Consider the following 25,759-nt stretch of genomic DNA (forward strand, 5'->3'; position numbering starts at 1 on the left):
GTTGGCATAGAATTTCTCTGTTACGGTTGGCAGTCAACTGGATCCCACAGCTGTGCAACTGATGTGAAATAAAGATTGAGGATACACACTGTGCATTCATCAAATAGTGCCCCTACACCAAGTCAAAACTGAGAGGCAAAGCTCAGTGTGTGCTTATACAATGGTTGGATGCACTAGGTACTGCACTTACACAACCTTTGAAAAAGTACAATCACTTGCCCAATTGCACGTACACAAGTGTTGTGCCTCAACAGTACACTGGTGGATAAAAAATTAGAGGAGGCATATGATATAGCAAAGCCAAAAGCATATTATAAAAGCACAGTATAGCAAAATAATGTTACATACTAGTAATTGTAAAATGAAGGAAGTGGATAGGTTAAAGGCTAATGGATGGTATTTGTTGATTTCAATATATTCATCCCCACTTCTCTGTTTTAATTATGTACATCTAGAAAGGTGTTGTATGCTTTTATTTGAAATATTTGCTAAAAAGTCAGTGTGGAAAGTTTGCTGTCTTATAAAACAAAACTAATAACTGGAACAGATAAAATCCTTTCCAGAGAGTTTTATCACCAGTTTTTTTATTACATAATGTAATACTATCTACTTGTCATTTGCTATTAGATTGTTGGAAAAAAATAGCCTGTGACAAGCCATGCAGACACAATGAGAATTGTAAGTACATCTACATTTGGAGGTATGAAATATTACTAATATACACGGTGCAGGGAGTTACTTGAACACACTGTCATCTTCTGTTTTATCACAGTGAAGCCAGTCTCTGTTGCAATGTATCATCATAAATTTTTTAAAGAACTCATTGAAGAGAAGAGTTGATGTAAACTCTTTGCAGATCTGGAACAATTTTAAAACATTTTAGATGCTAGCATCCCAGCCACAGTCTTCACTTCATCACAGAAGTGAAATACCCACCCACACACATAGAGTTGTTGTTGTTGTTGTTAACTGCTGTCAAGTTGACTTGACTTATGGTGAATCAATGAATGACAGACCCCCAACACACTTATTAGATTATAGCACTCTTATAGTGCTGCTATTCCACTTTTACTCCTCTGGCTGCCTCCTGTTGCATTCTGGGATTTTCAGTTTAAGGAGGGGCATTTAGAATTCTCAGCCAGAGAGTTTTTAGTCCTTACTGAACTACAAACCTCAGAATGCAACAGGAGGCAGCCAGAGCAGTAAAAGTGGAATAGCTCCATGATAATAATGTAGTTTGGTAATGTGGCCTGTCCTCAACAGCCCTGTTAAGGTCTTCCAGACTCTGGGCTGTGGCTTCCTTGACTGAGTCTATTCATCTGGAATACAGCCTTCCTCTTGGTATTCTTTACCAAGCACTTTTCCAACAAGTCATTGGTTTTGTCAGACATTGTGATGGAATGGTACAAAATTCAAGGAATCGGTTTATGACATGCATAAGCAGAGGTCCAGTCTACACCTGTGCATAACTTTTCCTTTGGTCATGGTGGAGGTTGGTATTTTCTTCCACTCTCCACAATGATCAAAGCTGCCCCTCTGACTTATCATTTCTCTCTGAGATATCTCTCCTTGAATGTCTATTCAATTGCTGATGGGAAGAAGCATCTAACTATGCCTCATAACAAGATGCAGACTGATGGCATCAGTCACAAGACCTGTCATACCTTGGGAGAAAATGCTAACAATCTGCATCTGGCTATGGGGCTTAGCCAAAAACTTCTTCTTCTCCATCAGACACAAAATGGCTCTTCACAGGTTTGTCACAACAAAATGTATGTTCTGGTGATGATGATCAGGGAACCATTAGTGGAGGTAGGCTTAGTAGAGAAAACAGGCAGATTAGAATATTGGTGACAGCCAAAGGGAGTTAAGCTAGAAAAAGGTAGGGACTACTCCCAGGTGCAGGTATAAAAAGAGAGGCATAGGTGTGAGTTAAGAGAGTGTGGGCCTGTACAGACAAGCCAAATAAAGCTGCTTCTGGTCACTTTGGAGGCATGCTGTTTAAATGATGCATGATTCCTCAGAGGCCAGAAGCTGTGCCAAAGCCATGCTTGTCCTAAGGAGAGGTCTCTATGTGGAAGATCATCATATGACCAGGTCCCTGTATCTTCCACAGTTCCAAATCATGTAGAGCTTCCTGTATCTGTGGAGGTTCTCCAGTTCATAAAGCCACCAGCTCTCAACATTTTAAAGAACAGTGATCTGAAGAGGAGAAATTCCTAGAATCATAGAGTTGGAAGAGACCGCAAGGGCCATCACCTTGCCATGCAGGAAGTCACGGTCAAAGCACCCCCAAAGGATGGCCATCCGTCTTCTGTTTAAAAACATCCAAAGAAGGAGATTCCACCACTCTCCAAAGACATGACATGGTCTTTTGATTTTCCAGAGTTCCAATTCATGTTGACCTTCCTGTGTCTATGGAGATTTCCATTTCAGAAGTCACTGGCTAAATGGAGAGGGCAATGGGAATAATAATGGAGAAGCCAGAATGCACATGCTCTGACTCCTCATGGTTTTCTACAGTGTCTTTAGGGATGCCTGAACATTGTGTTGCAGGGAGAGAACAGTAGCCCACTTCATGTCAGATCCAGATTCAACCATACTTTAAATAAAACTATTAAAATAAATTGTATTGCTTATCTTTATCATTTTCAGTAGTTCTAACCTAGGAATCTTATGGAATCATGGGGTTTGTAGTTTGGTGAGACCGAGAATTCCAAATGCTCCTTTCTAAAATGAAAATCCCAGGATTCCAGAGGATGGAGCCATGGCAGTTAAAATGGAATCATAACTCTATAACTGTGTCATGTGAAAGAGCCTCGGTATTGTGGACTAGAAGAACTTCCCAAACAATTTCAAGAGAAATTACCATGTAGAAACTGTTATAGTACAGTAGCTCCTTGATATCTGCTGCAGGTTTGGTTCCAGGATCCAAAATCTATGGATGCTAAAGTCCCATTATACAGTGCATCTGCACCATACGTGGGCTCACTATACACCGCTTCCTGCTTATGCAGAAACCATGCAGCGACAAAAACAGTGGTGTGAGCACCTGTGCACTGCACCGTCACCGTGTGCACACGCCCCATTGTTTCCTATGGGGCGCAAGCATACGTGGATTTGGGGTCCAGAACAGATCCCCAAGGTAAGGAGAGGGCCCACTGTATATAGTGGTGTAATAAAATGGTCACCCTTATATAACATGGAATACAGCATTTTTTGAATAAACTGCAATCAGCCACAAATATATTCTGGACAAAATATTCAAGCCATGGTTGGTTGAATCCATGGATTAAAGAACTTGTGGATATGGAAGGCAGATTGTAGTTTACATGGGGAGTATCTATGACAAGGGTGGGATCGTGATGAATTTTAGATGGTGTTGTGCCGGATCTCTCAGGATTGCTATGCTGTTTAGGGCTGCTGAGAATAGCAGTTCACAGTAATCTGGAGGGCTGTATAGGTCTACCGCCTGTTGTAAGGCATGTACCATCATGGCAAGAATTGGTATCCCTAAGAATGGGGCTAGTTAGCATGTTAGCCTTAACATGTACTCTGATCACTGGTGAAACTTGGCATCTAAGTACAGGGATGAATTCAGGAGAACATTCAGAAAGAAAACCTGAATCTTCAATGGGAATGCAACCCTAGTTACCACACAGGATAAATCCCTGCCCTTTGATATACTTTTCACCTGACCTGGAGGAACAGCATCAAAATAAACTACGTTTTCATCACTTTAATATGCTAGTGTAGTCCGTGAAAAATGTTTCCCTTTAACATATATAATTTCAGAATTTTGTCTGGATATATTGGTTTTCACTTTCTTGCTCTGATGAATCTGAAATACCCCAAAGCTGACATGCTGTCACTTGATTTCAGGAATGAAGTTGTTCAAATGGACTGAAGATATTTTGCTAACTGTCACTCTGTATCGAGGTTCATGGAGTTCATTTCTGTTTGGAGGTAAAGAATGAGTCAATCTGAAATATCAAACTAAGTTTAAGGCACTACTGTGCATAATGATGCAGTTTTTAAAATAGCTAGTAGCTAAGCAATTTCATCCAACTGTCATTTTTCACACAATCAGGCTCCTGATAAAAATGATGTTACAAAACTAATTTCTTAAAATAATGCCCTCTTCGCCTCCACAGTCAAGGATTCCTTTTTTTTTTTAAAGGCTTTTTTTTCTATTACTAAATAAATATTCTGGGTACTATTTGAGCAAACAGTCTTCAGATATGTGAAGTCAAAGGCTTTCATGGCCAGCATCCATAGTTTTTTGTGGGATTTTCGGGCTATGTGGCCATGTTCTAGAAGAGTTTCTTCCTGACGTTTCGCCAGCATCTGTGGCTGGCATCTTCAGAGAATGAAGAAGAAACTCTTCTAGAACATGGCCACATAGCCCGAAAAACCCACAAAAAACTATAGTCTTCAGATAAATATCATGGAATTGAAATAATGGTCACACTCTTTGAAAATCTATATATTAGTCCATTTATTCAAATATATGCAGTACACAAACATATTATTGCTAGCTACATTAACTATCCCACCTTCTCTCCAATGAACTCAGGGAAACACACAATAACTGAGGTTGGTCTGGGAGAAAGTACTGGAGCAAGTATGCTTTGTGGTTCTGTGTGTTCTTGAACCTGGAGTTTTCCACTTACAGTCCAACATCGAACCATTGTACCATGTACCATGGTGGCACTTACAAATTAGAAATAGTTTATGCCCTCACATAATTCCAACCTTTTCCCTCATTCCCCTTTCCCACTATGTGCCCCTGCATACTGCATACTATAATAGCAATACTTTTTATGTACCAGGGCTTTGAGAATATAGAACCAATACAGACCAAAAAAAGGTAACAAACATGATTGATGTGCAACAATTTCTCTATGAGGAAAGTTTATATAACTTTGTAGGTTAATTATTCATAATTAATTTTGAATGGTGTAGTGAATATGGACAGGAAGACCTTTTTCTCCTAGTCATATTACTAGAACCTGAGGTCAGCTACAGTATCTTAAAGGTTATTTAACAATATATTTTTATTTTAAAAAGAGTATTTCTTCATCTGCATACAGTGACATGGACTGCTTCAAAGGAGGATTGAAAAATATATAAAGAGAGAAGATGGAGCTAAGAGTGGCTACTAAATTACGTAGCTTCCATGTACCACGTATCAAGGTGGTCTCAATGTACCAGTTCCTGGGAAACAAGCAGGAAGGTGCCGGTGTACTCATTTCCTAAGCCACTGTATTTTAAAGTGATTTGGAGCCATAGGGAGCAGGGAGGAAAAAATCACTCCAAAAGGTTAATTCTTGCTGTGTGATAGGACATGTCTACATGAGCCATTACACTCATTCCCCACCACCACCACCCTCACATTGCCCTGTCCACATGTTGGAAAGCCAAAGCCACAGTTTGACTGCGGACTTCTTCATGAGGGAAGGCCAATTTTGTATTGAATCTGGACTATACCACCCTTAAACCGTATTTAAAAACTCACCGTTTGCTTTGGACTATTCAGGAAAATCTGGAGCACTCTGGAATGACACTGGATGGCTGTCTATACATATATTCCATTGTAATACTTGTGCTGCTGATGTGAGTTGCTTCCTCTGATGTCACAACTAGGTGCCCAGCCATATGCTTGATGCTGGGCACCTCATTTTCAACCACAGAATGACTCGTGCTGGTAGCGACAAGTGGCACAGCAGGACACACATGTGAACAGCCACTCAGCATCACTCCAGAGTGCCCAGTAACAGAAGGACATTTTTGGGGCAGCTTCCAATCAGAATATACCAGCTGGTCTTGGAGCATTCTGGCCCATGCAGATACCAGCTTGTTTCATATACTTATTATAGGCTGCACTAACTGCTTTCAGTTATATGCTAGAGAAGGTCCTTCCATCGATGCTGTTTACCAGAGTCAAATTAGAGGGAAAGATTTAGAAAGGAATTACTCTCCTTTTTGGAAAAATTCTTTGGCTTGCTGGTGGCTTGGACAATTTCTGATATTCTGCCAGAAGGTATTTTCCTGTAATTTTTAAGTCTTTTCCTTGTAGTTAGAGGTGGGATAAAGTATTCTTAAACAGAATTGTCGACAACTTTTTGTATTATTTAAGTCCAAAAAAGAAATTTGAATCTAGCCAGACTCTTATCTTGTTTTGTTTATCGGAAATGCATTGGAACATGTTTTCTTTTGAGCCATATCAGTTAGTATACATTAATATAGCTTTGTTAATTAAACTACTAATTAAACTTAAGTTGTAATTTGCTATTGATTCCAGCTACTTTGCAATAAAAGATTGATTCTTTTCTCAGCAAGGTCCCAGTGTGCCTAGATAAGGTGGAAAGTAAACCCTGATTTAAAGGCATCTATAGGGATTTATTCTGGTTTGAAAATTTAGGATTGTGCTTGAACATATTGATGAACTGGTGTATGAATCCAAAACAGCTTGGTATCCTGTTTAAGCACAATGTTTATGCCACTGGTCAGATTTGGTGGCCACTTCTCCATGCCCACAGTAACACTACACTTGTAATGTCTGACTGATGGGTTCTTTATATAGAGATAGACTTGTGCACTTTGAAAGGCCATAATAGGAGTGATGACTATGATTAAGCCTTTGCAATTAATATCACATCTTCATACCTATGGCACCTATGAAACTGGCACCAATTCCTCTTCTTCCCTTATAATGTATGTAAGGCCTCAGAAGGGATTCTGAACAGTGTATGTCATCTTCCCTATCCCTTCCTTGGACACACTATTGGATTAGGCTAGACGTCAAATATTTATTAAGTAAACCCAGGCAGGCTTAAAATATTCCTGAAACCTTTAGACTGAATTGATGCATGCATCCTAACATGCTATATGAGTTTTGAACATGTACAGATTTAACACGTAGACCTTTAAAACTGTTTTTGCAGCTCTCTGGACTGTTCTTATTTTAGAAGCTTTCAGGAGAGGCAATTTACCCATAAATGCCATATCTCTTCCTCTGGAATCAAAAGATTTAGACACAGAGAAGACAGATGTCCAGGCTTTTACAGTTCCTGATGGTATCTCTGAGTTCAAGGAACTGGGGTCTGAGGCAGAGGGTGGCCTTATTCCACAGGAGGAAGTGGAAGACACTGAAGGAATGCTCCCATCCTTTAGAGATTGTCAAGGGGATTACACCAACCTCAGTGATTATGAAATAGGAGACACCGACTAATTAAGAACCTGGTGTCTTGAGACAACTGCCTATAAATCTCTAAAAAGCTTCATGGTGTCTTTGTTGCTTACATCTTATCTTGGTGATTAACAGTACCCTTTGGAGATTATTATTTTCTTGACCTTGGACCGTCTACAGCTGATGACTCTATATTACTCCTTACTGGCTTTGTTTATCTGGACTAATGACTTGCTGTAACAATCTCTCCCCAGCTGGTGAGCACCTTCTTGTTTCTCCCTTCATCTTTGATAAACTGTAACTGGACTGGACTAGATTAACTACCTGACAGCTCTTGCATGCCAGTCACCTGCTTCTTAGACCACTTGCTGACCAGAGCATAAGACAGGAAAAAAGTTCCAGCTCCCACCCTCCAGTGTAAAACATAAATAAAAAGACAACTGTCCCTCATTTTTTTTCAAAATTGGAAGTAGACTTCTTGCCACTCTCCCTTTTTTAATTTTATTTTGTTTGTTTCTTGGTTTAGGGCAAGCCTGAAATGACTCTTTTCTAGTTGATTACAAATTTGGCCCCTTTCTGTTGTGGAATCCAGAGTAGTGGTGTAGGATAGTATAGTGGCAAAGCACAGAGTTTAGAGATGTTAAGCCCCACTTCCCAGATACAGGAAGAATTTAATTTTTTTAAAAAAATCTATTTTGTTTAAAATTACAACTGTTTGTGTACATTTTTGTGACTATTTCAATTTGGGGACGAGGCATTGCAAAAATGTTGGATTTTATTTTATTTTATTTTTGGGTACAAAATGTAATATCCATAATTCAAAAGGGCAGTTATGAATACATAACTTAGTTATGCATTGGTGACTGGTTTGTATTCACAATCTGTACACAATCACTAGTTTAGTTCATTGTGAAAGTCCCTCACTCCTAATTTACTGAGCAGAGCCACTGTCTAGAGTCCCCTGCTGATTGTGAAGCTAGATTTCCACAACCATCTTCCCTCCTTCACAAGCAATCTCCATTGTGAGAAGTTGCAACAAGAATCTTGCTTTTCAGTGTTGCACTGCAGATTGCTTGCAGGTGAGAGTGGAAATATCACTCTATCACCTGTTTTCAGGTCACACCTGTTGTCACAGAAGTTGCTTCCTGGTGAGGATTGAGGGGCTGGGCTGGAAGACAACTCAACTGTGTATCTAAAGGTGCATCTACACTGTAGAAAGAGTGCAGTTTGACACCACTTTATGTGCTGCAGATCTGTCCTAGAGAATCCTAGGTCTTTAGCTTTCTCTGGCAAAGAGTGCTGGTGCCCCAGAAAACTACAGTTTCCAGGATTCAGTCAGATAGAGCCATGGCAATTAAAGTGATGTTAAAATGCATGTAATGTAAAAGTTTATTCGGTCATTGACCAGCAAAATTAAAATGCATTATATTTATAGGTTAGATGCACCTAAATATCATTTTGAAGTAATTGAAATAGCTAATAGAAAATCATGGCCAACCTCATTTGCGGGACTCTCTTTTGCCGGGGGGGGGGGGGGGGGGAATCAAAACTATATATGGAGTGTTTTGTGTCAAGGCACCCTTACTCTTGGAGAATGAAAAAAGTGGCAAATAGGCTTTACATTCCTTCCTCCTTTAGGTATTTGTCCTTATGCCAATAATAGAGATCATCAGAGACTAAGACTTTTTCTTTACAAGAGGTTGATCAGAGGTGTGGGTGGCAATGTCAGGAAATCAGTGCTGAAGTTATGGTCATCTCAACTTCTTTGTTGCATCAGCAATTGCTTTTTGTGTGTCTATTCATATCACTCTGAAAGCTAGCTCTTAGGGGAACCTGTCCTCCTACATCTTATTATTTCCCTCCCTGCACAACCTTAATTGCTCACACATTCTACAGTTTTATGTCAGTCATAAAAGAAAATGGAAGAGGTGAGGAACCCCGACCTGTTTACACTTGGATGGAACTGATAAAATGGAATACATGTACCACCGAAAGTCCTTGTGTATAATAAATCATTATATTTTAACTTCTCTTTGTGCTTGTTAATGTGCTCAGCCATCACACTGCTATCAAATTTCATGCTGATTTCTTTTAAATTTTATTAGTCTATCATCATTAAATCTGTACAGAATTGTTCCACTGATCATCCCCCCACCCTTTTCAATCAATCTTTATTGTTATGGTCAATTAACAGCATTCTTTTATCTTTTTTAACTTTCTGATTTGTGAGACTGTTTTGCATGTTTCTTTGATAACCAATATTTTTAAAAAGCAATGGCATGGTTCTCTGTGTGTATTTAGAGACAGTGATGCTACTCCAACTCAAAATTAGTGATTCACAAGATGGCTGTATAATTCTTGGATTTATAACATGCTATGAACTCAATCCAGTAAACATTAACCCAGTGAGCATTCAAACCAAGATTAATTAGAAGCTGATTTCTTTTCTCTGGCCCTACAAGGTCTTCCATGTTGGCATGATGAAGCAGCCAGACTTCATCATCCTCTTTGCACATATGTAGTTGTTTGTTGTAACCCTGAAGAAAATAATTAAAACGTCCCATCTGTAATGTACCTGTGCTGCTTCAACCCATAGCTCCATATTAATCTAGTAAAGATCATGATTAAATTATTAATTTATTAGACTGTACCCAACGTGGCTCAACTCCGTAGATTTCCTAAATAATGTTGAAATTAAGCTTTTTGGGTATTTTTAGTTTAGAGGCATGTCTACATTTCAGCTATTAAATAGTGCTAGCAGTTGTTGCTTTGTGCCTTCAAGTCATATCTGTCTTATGATGATCCTAAGGCAAATCTGTCATGGGGTTTTCTTGGCAAGAGTTCTTCAGAGGAGTTTTGCCATTGCCTTCCTTCAAACTGAAAAAATGTGCCTTGGGCTTCCATGGGCAAGCAGATATTTGAGACCTGGCCTCCCAGAGTTCTTGTCCAACAGAAAAGCCATTGCATGTAGACATGCCCCTAAAATAAACACGCTTCCTCTATAGATATCAGCACTAGGTTTATTATGCATTCAGTGGTCTGATTTATGATTTTCTTACACTTCAAGAAATATTAACAATTGCTCAGGTTCCCCACATATACTTATATAATCCTGCTTCTGTGCATTGTCCTTCTATATGAGAAGCAAACTGTTAATTATTTAATTTATTAATTATTTCTTCTGTTCTATTTTCTTCTGTCAGGAAGGGGAATTTGTGGCATTTTCTGTCCTCATGTCAGCATGACCAGATACCATTTATCATAGATGTCCAGATATCAGCTTTCCTGTTTAAGTCCAAAGTGTTTCTTCAAATGACGAAAGTGGTGGCATGAGGGAAAAATACAGACTGAGGCCTTTCCACATTTCTCCATGTAATTCAAGTAATTTGGCATATCTAAGCAATGGCTGGTGACATGTGCTTACTGTTAATAACATTGCTTCCAGCAAGAAGAGGGATCTTTGCCGTTACTCAGGTCTCAGTCCATTTAATCTTTATAAGCACTCACTGACATTCACCATATTGTCTCCCAAACAGAAGTCAAAGGAGATGTTAATTAAAAATAGCTTTAAGATTTATTCTGAGGTTGCATTATTGAACAAGGTCTATTTTCACAGTTAAGCGGATAACTTGCTGAGCTTTGCTTAAAGGGGAGGCAAGAATTCAAAGCATTGTTGAATGCATGTTGAAAGACAAAGCTGGCAAAGTGTGACAGCATTTCTACTAGTCACTATGCCTAATCTGCTCCCCCAACTCCTCAGTGATGGATGTAGGAGATCTCTTTATAATGCCTATTGAAGGTAGTGTCTTTCTGAAAAGACTAATGGGTTGAGTGCAGGACTATGGCTATGGAGACCAGGGTTCAACTCTCAACTCAGCCATGAAACCCACTGGGTGACCTTTGGGAAGTCACACTCCCTCAGCCTCACGGGAAGGCAATGGCAAACCTTCCCAGAACAAATCTTGCCAAGAAAACCCCATGATAGGTTTGCTTTAGAGTTGTTATAAGTCAGATGTGACTTGAAGGCACACAACAATACAAGGTAGAATCTACATTTGAAGGTTAAATGTTGCTATCTACAAGAGAAAGAGTTCTTAAGATAACAAACTTTCAAAAGATGTAGGGAAGATATGTGGGCTCAGAAGTGAAGAGGCTTGACAAACAAGGTAACAGGGAGTAGAGAAATCTTGTAGCACCTTTGAGACTAACTGAAAGAAAGAAGTTGGTAGCATGAGCTTCCATAGACTTAAGTCTACTTCCTCAGATGCATTTGGAAGGGAAGAGGGAGATCAAATGAGGACAAAGCTGAACACTGATCTCAAAGATCTAATCAGGATTGGCATAGAGAACTCTTGTGCTGCATTTTGGAACCTCATATACTTGAAGTGAGCCTTTTCAGTGTTTTGCTTATAAGGGATAGAGTATCAAGCTGGCAAGGAGGTCATCTACTTCTCCCCTTTCTTTCTAAGGTTTTGGAACGGGTTGTCTATTCGCGCTGTCTTGAGTTTCTTGAAGCCAATTCCATCCTTGATCCCTTTCAGTCTGGTTTCCGCCCAAGGCATTCTACAGAGACAGCTCTCACTAAGATCTCGAATGACCTTTTACAGGCCAAGGCTAATGGCCTTTACTCTGTTCTCATTCTTCTCGATCTGTCTGCAGCCTTTGACACTGTTGATCACTGTCTCCTAATTGACATACTCTCTGGCCTTGGGTTCTCAGACTCTGTTCTCGACTGGTTTAGATCTTACTTGTCTGGCAGATCTTTTGCAGTAGTTGCAGGGGGTCTGACTTCTTCTCCTGTTCCCTTATCTGTTGGAGTTCCCCAGGGCTCTGTTCTGGGTCCCCTTCTGTTTTCTCTCTACACACTGTCCTTAGGAAAACTCATCAGCTCTTTTGGTTTTTCCTACCATCTGTATGCCGATGACACCCAGCTGTATCTTTCTGCCCCTGACTTTTCGCCAAGGCTTGAACAGCAAGTCTCGTCTTGCCTTACAGCTGTCTCGCAGTGGATGCGCCATCGGCGTTTGAAGCTCAACATGTCCAAGACGGAGCTCCTTGTCTTTCCTCCTAAGCCCAACCTTCAACACTCCTTTTCTGTCTCTGTGGACAACATTTCCATTCAACCAGTCCAGCAAGCCCGCAGTCTTGGCTTTATCTTTGACTCTTCTCTGTCGTGTATCCCTCAGATCCAGACCACAGCCAAGGCTTGTAGATTCTTTTTGTACAATATTGCCAAAATCCGACCATATCTCTCCGCCTCTACTGCCAAGATCCTGGTCCATGCCCTAGTGATCTCACGACTTGATTACTGTAATGTCCTCCTGGCTGGGCTTCCTCTTTCTCACCTCCGTCCTTTAATCTCTGTCCAGCATTCAGCTGCACGCATTATCACTTCCACCCACCGCTCTGACCACATTTCTCCTGTGTTGGCATCCCTTCACTGGCTCCCTCTCCCTTTCCGCATTCAGTATAAGCTCCTGCTGTCGACATTCAAAGCCCTCCATGGACTGGCCCCTCCTTACTTATCAGACCTTCTTTCTCTTCACCTTCCCACCAGGGCCCTCCGTTCTGGTAGTCAAGGGTTCCTGTCTCAGCCCAGGATTTCCTCTGCCCCATCCCGGATTCGCCCCTTTTCACTTGCTGCCCCTCACTCCTGGAACCTTCTTCCTCCACAAGCAAGAGCCATCACTTCTTTAACCAGCTTCAAAACGGAGCTGAAAACCATCCTATTCAGAGAAGCTTTCCCAGGCATCGCATAATTGTCGCTTACTATCTGATGTTCTGTTGTTGGCTGTTTATCGATCCATTTCCTGTATTCCTATGTACTGTATATGTATTATCCTACTTGTGATTATGTATTTTCTCTGGATAATGATTAACCATCCATTATGAAGCCTTGCCCTCCCTTCAGTCCATCTGCCTTGGTCCAGACCTCGGAGGTTGAGAGGAACTGCTGGACCTCTTACCCTTTCCCTCCACCACTCCCTTCTCCTTCTGTGTCATGTCTTTTTAGATTGTAAGCCTGAGGGCAGGGAACCGTCTAACTAAAAAGATTGCATGTACAGCGCTGTGTAAATTTACAGCGCTTCATAAATAAAGGTTAATAATAATAATAATAAAGAGATGGAACTTTGTCATATTGTGTAACATTCTGAGGGAAACAGTGAACTGCCATATGAAATTTAGAGTAAAACAACAACAACATTGTCACCAGCTATTTAGACATGCATTTTTCAGAAGCACGGTAACTGTGCACCCATTATTTACGAAATGAAATGCTGTGCCCACCTTCTTCTCCAACTCATGTTCTCTCAAGATGTCACTGAACATCTCGTTTGGTATTGTAAGAGATGAAGGTTGTGACATTTACAGTGGGTTAAATGCATCACAAAGTAGAACCATTTCTATAAAACAAAGAATGTTTGAATATTTATAAGAAACAGATGAATAACATTAAAACAGCAAAGCAAAACAAATAAATGATGAGCGTTCCAAGGACTGTGCATACACATAATTGGAAGGGGCCACAGGTTGAGAAAGAGAAATATTTTCTTATTGTAAATATATAGGTCATATGCAGATTTTAGCTGAACTTTAAATTGTTTTCAGCTGCCTTGGGTCCCATACTGGGAGAAAGGCAAAATGAAATAAATAGTACAGTGTGATTCTTCTGATCTGTGTATAGAAGGGGTATTGTGGATGTAAACATTGCCATTCTCCTCACGCCTAATGTCTGGTCATAGATTAGAGCCAAATTTTGCAGAGACCTCCATGTATTATTATGTGCTTTGCATTTTGTGAAACAGGCTTGTATGCAAAGCTACCACAAAAGCATAGAATAATAGAACTAGAGAGGAGTGCATAGGCTATCTGATCCAACCCACTGCCATGCAGAAATATACAGGTCAAGCAGATCTGACAGATACCCATTCAACCTCTGTTTAAGGATCTCAAAAGAAGGAGAGTCCACAATTCTCCAAAACAGTCTGTTCCATTGTCAAACAGCCAAATAGTTGGTCCTAATTTTTAGATAGAATCTCTTTCCTCATCAGGTGGATGCATTTGTTTATGTTCTAGTTTTTGGAGTCGACCATACCAGAACCAGAGCACAATAGCCTTAAACTTGTTTTTAAAAATGTGTCTTTAAAAAAAATGTTGAACTGTAGCCTATAGGTTCTTCTTTTCTTTCAGGAGAGAATAATAGTTATTTAAGAGACAGAAATTCACTATACAGCACTTTTCATAGTATTGCATCTTGAAAAATTACTTTTATTGATTTTCAGCCTCACTAAAGGAACAAAAAAAAAGAAAAGTTGTAAGCCCCCCACCCACCAATATATCCTTTAGAATTCATCTGGGCCCCTTTAACACTTCATAATTAAAGTATCATGATTCCACTTTAACTGTCCTAACAACATTGTATGGAATTTTGAGATTTCCAGTTTAGGAAAAGGAATTAGGACCCTCAGCCTGGGAGCTTCTCTGGTGCCTCTGACCAAACTACAAACCCCAGGATTCCATAGAATGCAGCCATGACATTTAAAGTGGAAACATAGTGCAATAATTGTGTAGCATAAAAGGGTTGCTGGAATACTTTGCAGTTGTTTGGCAAGACCTTCCAATTTTGCCTCAGGTGAAATTCAGAGCCAGCACCTGTAGCACAGAGAACAAGCTACTTAATTCAATATTTCACTTGCTTTTGAATTACAAGAAAGTGAGGCTTACTTCTTAAAGTTATAACCATTATGATCACTACCTCAGACTGCTTGAAATTACTATCATAACCAATTATGCTGGGAAAGTGGTAGGCTTAGGAGTTCATTGCTCTGTTGAAATAACCTGTCTTACCTCATCCAAATTCAAGCCTAAATTGGGAGGCAGCTGGGTCCTAATGCAAGGATTTTGCTGCCATAGCCACTGGGTAAAGTACAGCCTGCCTGCAGCCCAGGTCCCAAGTGAGCTCCATCGGCCTTATTTGGAAGCTGGAAGCTTTCCAACTTGGAAAAATGGCAGCCTGGGTCCTGGGCTGCAGCCGGGCTGTACTCACCCAGCGGCTTCAGCAGCAAAATCATTGTGGTAGGATCCAGCTGCCTCCCGATTTAGGCTTGAATTCAGATGAGGTAAACCAGGTTATTTAAGTGAAGCTATAAGGGCCTTCGATTTCATCAGCTTTTACACCAAGTCTCGTTGTTTCATTTCTGCAATATCATGGTTCAGAAAAATTCAGATTACCACCATCACCCCTTCTTCCTTCTCCTTCTCTTCATCCTCCTCTTCTTCTTCTGTAGAGTGGACTGCTTATGGTCCAATAATATATTTGAAAATGATAAAGCACAGATATCTTTTGTTCATGATGTCATTTAATTTATGGTGTAACTAATCTGCCTTAACTGGTCCTGAGAGTACACTTCTGTTTAAGAACCTAAAATGTGCCTTGTAGTGTCTGAACAACATCTATTCCAGCAACCTGTGGATTATAAGCAATGTAGTGGATGCTGAGTATTTGTCTTCTTGGCCTGAAACCGCTTCCACCCAGCGTCTGCCAAAGCCCAGAGGTAAGCTTTTGGTCTCCATTCCCTGATTAAATATGGCCATCTCATCCCAATTACACATTTTTTCCCTTCTAAGAAAAGAAGTTGAATCCACTGTGTCTCACTGAGATTTAATAACCACTGTAATTTTTTTTCCGGATGAATAAGAGATTTATAAGTCTGGCATTTTATTACTTGTCTCCGAACTTCCATGTTACTCTTTTTATCATCCCCTTGTTCCTTGAAATATTTGTTACATTTATGCGATGCTCTTTGGGTTTGCGCTTCACAAATTTTCATGTCAAACATAAGCTTCTTGATTCTATACTTCTTCTTCAACAGAACATTTTTCCCTGTAGTTTGGGAGGCTGTAAAGCCGCAGTGTGTAACATAGCCAGGAAGGGGAGAGACGGGAGAGAGAGAGGGTGAATATTCTATTTTTTAATGTTAAAAAGTATAAACTCGTCAACCTCCCTGGGTTAAAAAATGAGGTTATTTGTATGCGGATGAGCATCGTAATGTGCATGAGAAGAGAATGTTCATGCATCAGTGGTTGTTATTACGCTGAAAATATTCTTCAGTCTTTACGGTGTATAATCTTTTGTAGAGTCGAGGTGGGATGAACCTTACTGTAACTATGTTGAAGAATTTACACATCTAATTTTCCTCTTTCAAACAGTACCAGGAAGGAATATAGCTGTTGTTTTTTTTTAAACCCATGGTCTATTTCAGTCACGTTCTTTCACAGCCTGTATTTCTCAAAACTGTAGATCCTTAGGTTTTACTGATAGGTATGCATTTTACTGTTGTTTACCGTTACTCAAAAGTATAGTAATTGTAGCTGCTGTATTTATTGTTTCTATACTGCCTCCATAAACTAGGTGTCATACATAAAATCAGGCCCTGTGTCTACAGTCTAAGGGGTTTCTTGCATGCAGGCCATTACCACAACTGAAATGTTGCTTTCCAACAATTCTCTGGAAGTGGAATCAAAATGGAAGTTCTATGCAGCAATTAAGCCTCATGCACTACAGTTGCAAATTTTAATCTTCCACATGCGTTATTGTCTTGTCGAATGTATGCAGAAGTTAACATATAAGCTATGTCATCATACAACATTGCCACCTGCACAGTAATTAACCATATTGCCAAATTTCAACCATCTACTCTGTACAGGCTTGTTTTCTACAAGAAAACACAAATAGTGGGGAAAATCAATGTCCCAACCCATCTATTGATTTTTGCTACTGGGATGATTTTTTTTTTTTTGTCTCAGGCAATCTATAACATATTTGGACAAAAATGTCCATTCCTGTTCTTTGGCAAATTCTAATGCAGTGAAACAGAAGTGACGTTTTCTAGTGTTAGTATGTTGGTGTTATTAGAGAGCAACTGATATTACTTCTGTGAGTGAGACAATGGAATTCATTGGTGTCACAAAATGCTCTACAATAATAGTACATGTCAATTTATTTTATCTTATTTTCTTTTCTTTGTATTTCACCTTGTATTTTTGACTTGGTTATTCAGTTGGAACATTTGGTTTTGCAGACATAAATGCTCCTTTAGAGTACACAGAAATTCTCATTGATATAAAAATATATTCTACATTTTACATAGGATTAAAAAAAAACCTCTTAGGGAATGATCATCTACCACTATATTGAGGGTATGTGTGGACCCAATCCTTTTGGATTCCACTTGTTGTTGAATTCTAAATCCCATCAACCCCAGTGTGCATTGACAATGCCCACACATGATGAAAGTTATGTTTGCAAAGCATTTGAATGCCAAAGGTTCAAGATGATACATTTGTATTATCCAGCAAGACCATTTCCCTTGGCCAAGATCCTTCTGTATTATCTCTTCCATGCTTAGTCCTGCTCATGGAAGGTGGTTTGGAATTATGAGCAGACTAATTCTATCTATCTATCTATCTATCTATCTATCTATCTATCTATCTATCTTCTATCATCTATCGACCTATCTATTCATCCTAATGTAAATGGAAAGCCTCTGGTTTTCAGCTTGAGCAAATTACCCCTTTTCACTCTAGTCTGGAAGATTAGTGGTAATGAGTAGACCCTGTTTTTCTTCTTGAGCAACTTTTTTGAAATTTCCTAGGCTCAGTTTTTGGTGACTGGTGGCTTTATTTACTTCACACATACCTTTTAAAAATAGTGAAATACAACTCTTTTTATGATGCTACATCATCTTTTCTTAAAAACACATTCTCTCTCATTTCCCCCACTTGTTTTTACTCCTACTTCCCCTTTCTTCGTTTCTTACCTTCCTAGCATAGAATTATGTCTCCTGTTAGGGAGTGAGTGAAACTTTGTAACCTATTATTAAAGTTAAAGCGATGCTCAGCAATCTGCCCAAGTTCATATCTTTTGTCCTGTTGTTCTTTAAGATGGTAAAAGGTTCTGCTGCTATGAGTAAATCTGCTTTTCCTCTTACCTTAGCAACCTGCAGTTATCATCTGGAGCATTGTTCAAACATAAAACATATGACAACAATATCAGATTTAAGAAATAAATAAATCTGCAAATGGGAACTTACAGCTGACATCTTTTAATTGATCCTCTGAACAATTCTTAGAGAGCCTCTGATAATACTTCTCACATCTGAAAATACTTTGTTCAGGCTCCCTGGTTACATTTTAAAGCACCAGTTGTGACAAGTATCCAGCAGAGGATCTGAAGATAAGTAAACTTGGGGCAAAGCCAGCAAAAAATGCCTTTCTCTGATAACATTGAGCGTCAGTGAATGTTGATAGCTGTTCTCAAGGATTAGAGAGTGAGAGAGAGAAAGAACATTGCCATTTTTAGCACAGACTATATGAAAAATAACAATACAGATGCTGCTGCTGAAAGACTTTTGAGGGATGACTGAATGTTTGGGGGTGAATATTTTTGTCCCAAAAAGTAGGTTAAACTGTTACCTAAAAACCCCCTGAAAACAGAGCTGTGAGCAGGTAGCTTTTCATGTATACCAGACAAAGTATTTAATTTATGAAGTCCAAGGCTTTCATGGCTGGCATCCATAGTTTTTTTCGGGTTTTTTCGGGCTATATGGCCATGTCAAGAGTGCCTGTTATCAGCTTCAGCTGATATGCCACCTGCGCCCTTTCCTGGAACAGGGTGACCTCGAAACTGTAGTACATGCGCTGGTAACCTCAAGACTTGATTTTTGCAATGCACTCTACATGGGGCTACCCTTGTGCCTAGTCAGGAAACTCCAGTTGGTACAGAATATGGCAGCCAGTTTGGTCATAGGAACATCAAGGAGTGACCATATAACACCAATACTGAAGTCACTCCACTGGCTGCCTATCAGCTTCCAGGCACAGTACAAGGTGTTGGTGTTTTAAACCCCTTTAAACCCCTACATGGCTTGGGCCCAACCTATCTAAGGGATCGCCTGCTTCCATACAATCCGCCCAGAACACTCAGGTCCTCTGGAAGGAATTTACTACAGCCCTTAAAGACCAGGCTGATGGCAACCTCCCAGAGGACATTTTCTGCAGCAACTCCCAACTTATGGAATGGCCTGCCGGACAAGATCCATCAAATTATCAATCTAGAAAGCTTTAAAAAAGCCTTTAAGACCGATCTCTTCCGGCAGGCCTTCCCAGAATAAAATACTCAGCCATGAATAAGTCCTCCCATCTATCGAACTCTGCCCATGGTTTTTGTTGGGATTATTCGGATTTTAGCATGTTAGTTCTAATATTATAATGTTTAATCTTGTTTTAAGGAAGGGTACTGTGTATATATTGATGTATTTTAGTCTGTTGTATGCCGCTTTGATTGCTTGGAAAAAAGTGGGATAAAAATTTAAAAAAATATTTATTTATTTATTTATTTATTTATTTATGTTCTAGAAGAGTTTATTCCTGACGTTTCACCAGCATCTGTGGCTGACATCTTGTGTGGACTTATTCTTTAATAAACTCATAATTTACTGTTAAATTTGTTTACATCATTTATTTATTTAAATTATTTCAGTTATTATTACTGAGAGCGAGTGTAGTGGCTGGAGTGTTTGGCAGGAACTTGGGATTCTCAGACTCAGGTCCCCATTGAACCATGACTTTTGCAGGGTGACCTTGGAACAGTCTTTTTTTTTGGGGGGGGGGGGTCTGTACCTGGCCTTTTCTTCAGATAAAGAAGCAGCAGTGGCATCACTAAGGTTGGTGTCAACCCAGCCTGGTAACTCATGGTATTACACCCAAGCAGGCAGCCACTCACCTGGCCTTAGTTGCTTCTCTCTCCCATGGACGGGGTAGAAAGGGGGGTGGACCGGGCACCCTTGGTCCCACAGAATGAGATAGGGAAAGCACAAAAGAGTAGGAGTATGTGCCGCCACCACCATTGCAACAGCTCCAGCCAGCCTGATGATCCAACCCCTTCCCCATAGCCAGTGTCCGGTGGGGAGAGAATGGGAGGGCAGGGGGCAGAAGAAGGAGAAGCAGGAGAAGGAGAAGCAGTAGCAGGCTTAGAAATAAGTTTACCATCTGCCCTCCCCCACCTGACCACCTCATAACCCTCTCTGTCCTGGCCAGGCTAGCTGGCAAATCCCCAGCCACCCCCTCCACCAGCAAGAGTGGGTGTTGCTACCTGGCAATCCCTTCTGGGTCTGGAATCGGAGGTGGGGGTGGCAGTGGTAGCACTGGCAGCCACGATCTATTCCCTTTTAAAAGGAAGCAGAAAATGGTTGTTAGTGCCATCATCATCTCTGAACTTTATCGCACCACGGGCTCCAGGCAGGGACGAGAATGGAATGGAAGGGGCCAGGAACGAGTGTGGAATGAGTGGGGGACGAATTTTACTGCACACAAAGTCCCTCACTCGTTCCATTCCCCATCCATTCAAAACAGTTCTCAGAAATCATCCCCTCTGGGGACGGATTGGGAATAGAAGGGCAGGGAACGGAATGAGTGAGAGACTTCCTTGTGTGCAGTAAAATGCATCCCCCACTCGTTCTGCTCCCTTCCAGGATCCTTTTGTCCTGTTCTTGTTCCTGCCTGGAGCCCTGTGCGATATAGTTCTCCATTTCCTGCCTGGCCAGAGGGGATCTTGGCATGGCCAGTGAGTGACCATCCACTGGGTGTTCACTTCTCTTTGAGGTGTCACCAAGTGCGGTCCTCTCTCCCTGCATCGTGCTAATGACACCTGTCGAAAGTGGGAGAGCCAAGAAAATTGGGATATAAGTGGCGATGATGATGATGGCCACAGCCATGTTGATATTATCATGCTTCTCAGTCTGCAAAGGCCCCTGAAATGGGCTTTGTCCATTTCTGAATTGTACTGGGGGGGGGGGGGCGACGAGGACAGGGGACAGACCAGAGCGGGGGGAGGGGGAGGCAGGAAAGAGCAAGACCGGACCGAGCGCCAAGAGGCAGAACAGCGGGGACCGGAAAGGAAGGCGAACAGGGGCAAAACCGCGGGAGACCAGGGGGAGCCGCCGGGAAGAGCAGGGGGGCCGAAAGGGACGGCAAAAAAAGGGGGGGGGGGGAGGAGGCACGGGAAGGCCCCCAGGGGGGCACGGGGGGGACGCGACGAGAGGGAAAGAGGGGGCAGAACCAAGGGCCACGAAGACGAGGCCCGCGGGAGGCAAAGCCAGAGAGGCGGAGGCCGCCGCCAGGACGGAGAGCCCAAAAGGAGGGAAAAGTACCGCCCGGAGGCCAAGAGGGGGCCCAGACAACACCAGACCGCGCCAGCTCACGCACGCAGCCCAGGGATGCTGGGAATGATTTAGTGCCGATAAGAAGGCAGGGAAAGGAGGAGAAGGAGAAGAAAAAAAAAAAGGAAGTGGCCAAGGGCTGAGATCATATTAGAAATCTCAAAGATAAATTCTTTCACTGAAGAACATACAAGTCACACTGAGCATGGGCGGTAGTGTAATATATTCGCCGCCCAGAACTTCAACAGCACCAAGATGGGACAATCTGTCAGCAAACAATCCTGCTCTGGACTCTGGCACAACTAAAACTCAGGATTTCTGTCTGCTACTTCCTGCTGGGTCTTTTCAATGTACCTGAAAACTAATCAGGAAGCCCTTTGACAATGGGCCACTGAAGATTGGATAATTTGGACCAAAGAGCAAACAAAACTAGAAATTACCTTCTGAGAGCTACTGAAGCTGCCATCGTGAAGATGGGCCCCATTCAAATAACTGCAGAGAGGTAAGCAGCACATGTTTAGCTTCTCAGGTCTCAGTTCATATCCTCATATTGCCAGTTTTGCTGGAGCTAGGGACTGTCCTTTCCTTTGTCTGAGAATGAAAGCAAAGCTATTCCCCACAATGCGTGGAGAGATTCCCTCTGGATGCTGCTGTTCAGGCTAGATTGCGTGGTACAAATGTGGAACCACTGAGTCTTTTTTGGAGGTTTGTGGCAAATTGGTTTATTACTGAAAATTGTAATAAACATTAAGTTTAAAGAATCAGACAATTCAAAATGATCATGGAGCATTTGCTCTCCCAATATGTATGTTGTTTCTCAGTGTCTTCCTAAAATCATTCCTGTCTGGAGGATTGAATCTTTTTTTAGGGGGTGAAAGTAATTCTTTGGGGTTGCGGCGGTAACTACATAAGAAGGCCTTTCTTCCTCAATACTAGTTATCCAAATCACACTCACCATGAAAATAAGATAATGCCTGTTACAGACAGCAAAATAAAGCTGCTTCGAGTCACAGTGGAGGTAAGGTTGTGTTCATGATGAATGCGTCCGTAATGTCCAGAAGTTCACCAAAGCCACACTCCTCCATAAGGACCAGAGCGGGCTTTTTGCGTGTCTTCTGGATTCTTTAGGACATACAATCATTGAACACCATCCCTCACTGTGACTCGAAGCAGCTTTATTTTTGTCTGGCGGTAACAGGCCAAATTCTAATAAAGAAGAAGCCTAACACACCTCCCCCCATGGATCAAGATGGGAAACAAACAACAATTGAACAGACAAGCCAGATCAGTCTTAAAAGCAATTAGTTTAAAACACACCCTCACTGTTACAAAGGACAAATAAGATGTACACATGATAAAACAATCCATATGTTAAAAATTCATCATTTAAATTTACAGGTTTAAAAATAATCAGATAAGCCTTCCAGAAGAAGACTACCATATATACTCGTCTATAATGTCTCAATAGATTTCTATACCCCCCAAAATCGACTGTTTAAAACTCCCAGTTCAACTTAGTACAGGTCACTAGAAAATGTGATAGCAGCTCTTTTGTTTAAGGGTGCCCCTCCCCACCCCCAGGGCTTCTGGCTGAAACAAAAGCTGAAACAATGAGCAAAAGGCCTTAATGAGAGTTTCTCTTGCCATAACACACTGAAGGAGCTTCAAGGTTTACCCCTGACTTATCCACAGGTCATGGCAAAATCCATAATTTGGCTCCAAAACCTGACCTTGACTTATCCTTGAGGAGACTTATAGAGGCTTACGCATGCATGTTAATTCACGCTTATCTCTAAACCAGTTTAAAATTTAATTCTGGCAGCATCCTGAAGTTATCAGATGGTGTTTACCACTGAATTTGAGCCCCCGCCCAAATACAGCCCAGGTCCATCACCACTTCCGGCTGCCCTTTTCATATCTGGAAATTTTCTGATTTAAGAAAATGGCAGCCAGAGCAGCTCTGGAAGCAGGATGGATCTGGGCTCTATTCAGGTGTGCAAATTCAGCAGAAAAAAGTACTGATAACATCAGGAATGCTGCCCGAATTAAAATTTTAAACTGATAGAGGTAAACACTGCCGGATACAGCCTCATAGTCCAATTAATATATGAGCGTCTTTAATTCCAGACAACATATTTAGTAAGCCGTTGAATACTCTCTGCAGGTCGTTCCATAGTCTAGGAACAGCTAAAGAAAAAGTCTTCTGGCTGATATTTGCCTGGGTAACGAAGTAAACACCTGCCAGCGGACCTTGGTGTATGAGGCCGATTATATGGGGAGGATGCCTGTAGTTATCTCTTAAGGACCTCTTAATGAGAATCTTAAAAGACAAACTAGTCCTAATTGAAGATCTGTTGACATGATCCTGTATACGAAAATGCAATAGTTCGATACTACTTGCAGTTTGGATGAATATTATCATCCAGGTGGCAAAACATACTGGAAATAGCCATTCAGGTGTCGTGACAGTAAAAATCATCTTGCTGATCTTATGAACTCTCAGCAGTGATTATCAATTTGAATTCAGTCAATTTGCCATACTGTGCTGAGTATTCATATTCTTCACCTCTACGGAGAAAGCTTCAGCTGTATGGATATGAACTGTCCAGATGGATAGATCATTTGTGGCATGGCCAGGCCACAGAGGCAGGGACATCGCGCCAGGCATGTTAACACTTGCTAACAATACTAACATGATCTCAAAGCGGACATTGGCTTGATCAGTAACAATTGGCAGGCTTCTCCAATGGTATCTCTCAATTGCATGAAAATGACACATGGGCAAGTGCCCTCTACAGCTGTGATAATTACAATGCAGATGTGGCAGGAGCAGTAAATGCAGGGTGTGCGGAGGTAATCACTACTTCAGACAATGCTTGAACAAATCTTTGGTGTCTCGCTACGCGATTTTGCGAGACTCATGGGGGGTGTTCCCACTTAGGATTTGATACGAATTAAAATAAAGTTTTATAAAATCGAATTAAAATAAACACTGTTGTTATCCCGCTTTCAGAATCGCTTTATTCATCGTTCCCATCTGCTTATTTAAATCGAATTTTTTACTTGCAAGCGGTCATTAAGCGTTCTCATTCTCGTCTCACAGTGGCATAAATCGGATGTGTAAAATAAAGCTGAACTCTTCTTAGCCTCCATAACCTTATTAGTGAGTTTCAATCAATAGTACGTCCCAAATGACGTAACGTTAACCCGCATTATTGGAAGCGATTATCTATAGACAGTTTCCATTTCATTGACCATCTTGTGAAATGATGTATTTGGCGTTTTTTTTTTTTAAATGAACCAATCAAGGGCGCTTAAACGACAAACGTCCATAAGCGCTGTCAGCCTTATATAAATTTTTCTCCGAAATTAGTAGGAAACCCACAGCTCTTTTCCAGAGGAACTATGGGATAGGCTTTCTTCATGTCTCCCAAGACAGCCAGGGAGAAACCCTTGACAGAGCCCACAGATGAATGGGGGAAGCTTATGGCAAAGCGAATTTATTAGTAGGAACCCCAAGCTCTTTCCAGAGGAACTATGGGAATAGGTTTTCTTATGTCTCCCAAGACAGCCAGGGAGAATCCTTGACAAGCCACAATGAATGGGGGAAGCTTCTGGCAAAGCGAATTTTTAGTAGGAACCCCAAGCTCTTTCCAGAGGAACTATGGGATAGGTTTTCTTCATGTCTCCCAGACAGCCAGGGAGAAACCCTACACAGAGCCCACAGATGAATGGGGGAGGCTTCGGGCAAAGCAGGGAGGGAGCACTTCTTCCCAAGATTCTCTTTCCAGGGTTGGAGGAGAAAGCAATTCCGTTTTGAGAAAGAGAGGGAGAAAGGCTCTACCCCCCCCCATTGATCAAGCCCTCCCTTCTGGGCGAGATCAGATGCCTCTCGCGCGAGGAGCCTTCCCTTCCCTGCCTGGGCGAGATCAGAGCCCAAGCGGGCAGGAACGCCTCTTTGAGAGGAGCGCTTCCCTTCCTGCCTCTCCTCCCATTAGAATGGGCTCTCCCCACACAGAGGGAGGTTGCAATCCACCGGGAAAAGCCTTGTAGTCCTTGCAGATGCAGGCGCTTGAGCCAGCCGAGACTTCAGCGCTTAAAGCGCTGAAGAGATTACGCTCCTGTAAACCATTAAAATAAAAATAAAAATAATCCTTATCTCTTATTGAAAGACCACAGCGGACAAGGGGTGAGGGAAGCAAAAAATGGCGACAGCCACGACGGAAGGGACAGAAAGGGCACTCCCTCAATGACAGCCCCATCGCAGTCAGCTCCTCCCATCCTTCTAGCCCGAATGCAATCAAACGAGATCGTGCTCATCTAAATCTCCGCGTCCTACTCGAATCAT

Source organism: Sceloporus undulatus, chromosome 1 (assembly GCF_019175285.1).
Source record: "Sceloporus undulatus isolate JIND9_A2432 ecotype Alabama chromosome 1, SceUnd_v1.1, whole genome shotgun sequence".
NCBI classification, from domain to species: Eukaryota; Metazoa; Chordata; class Lepidosauria; order Squamata; family Phrynosomatidae; genus Sceloporus; species Sceloporus undulatus.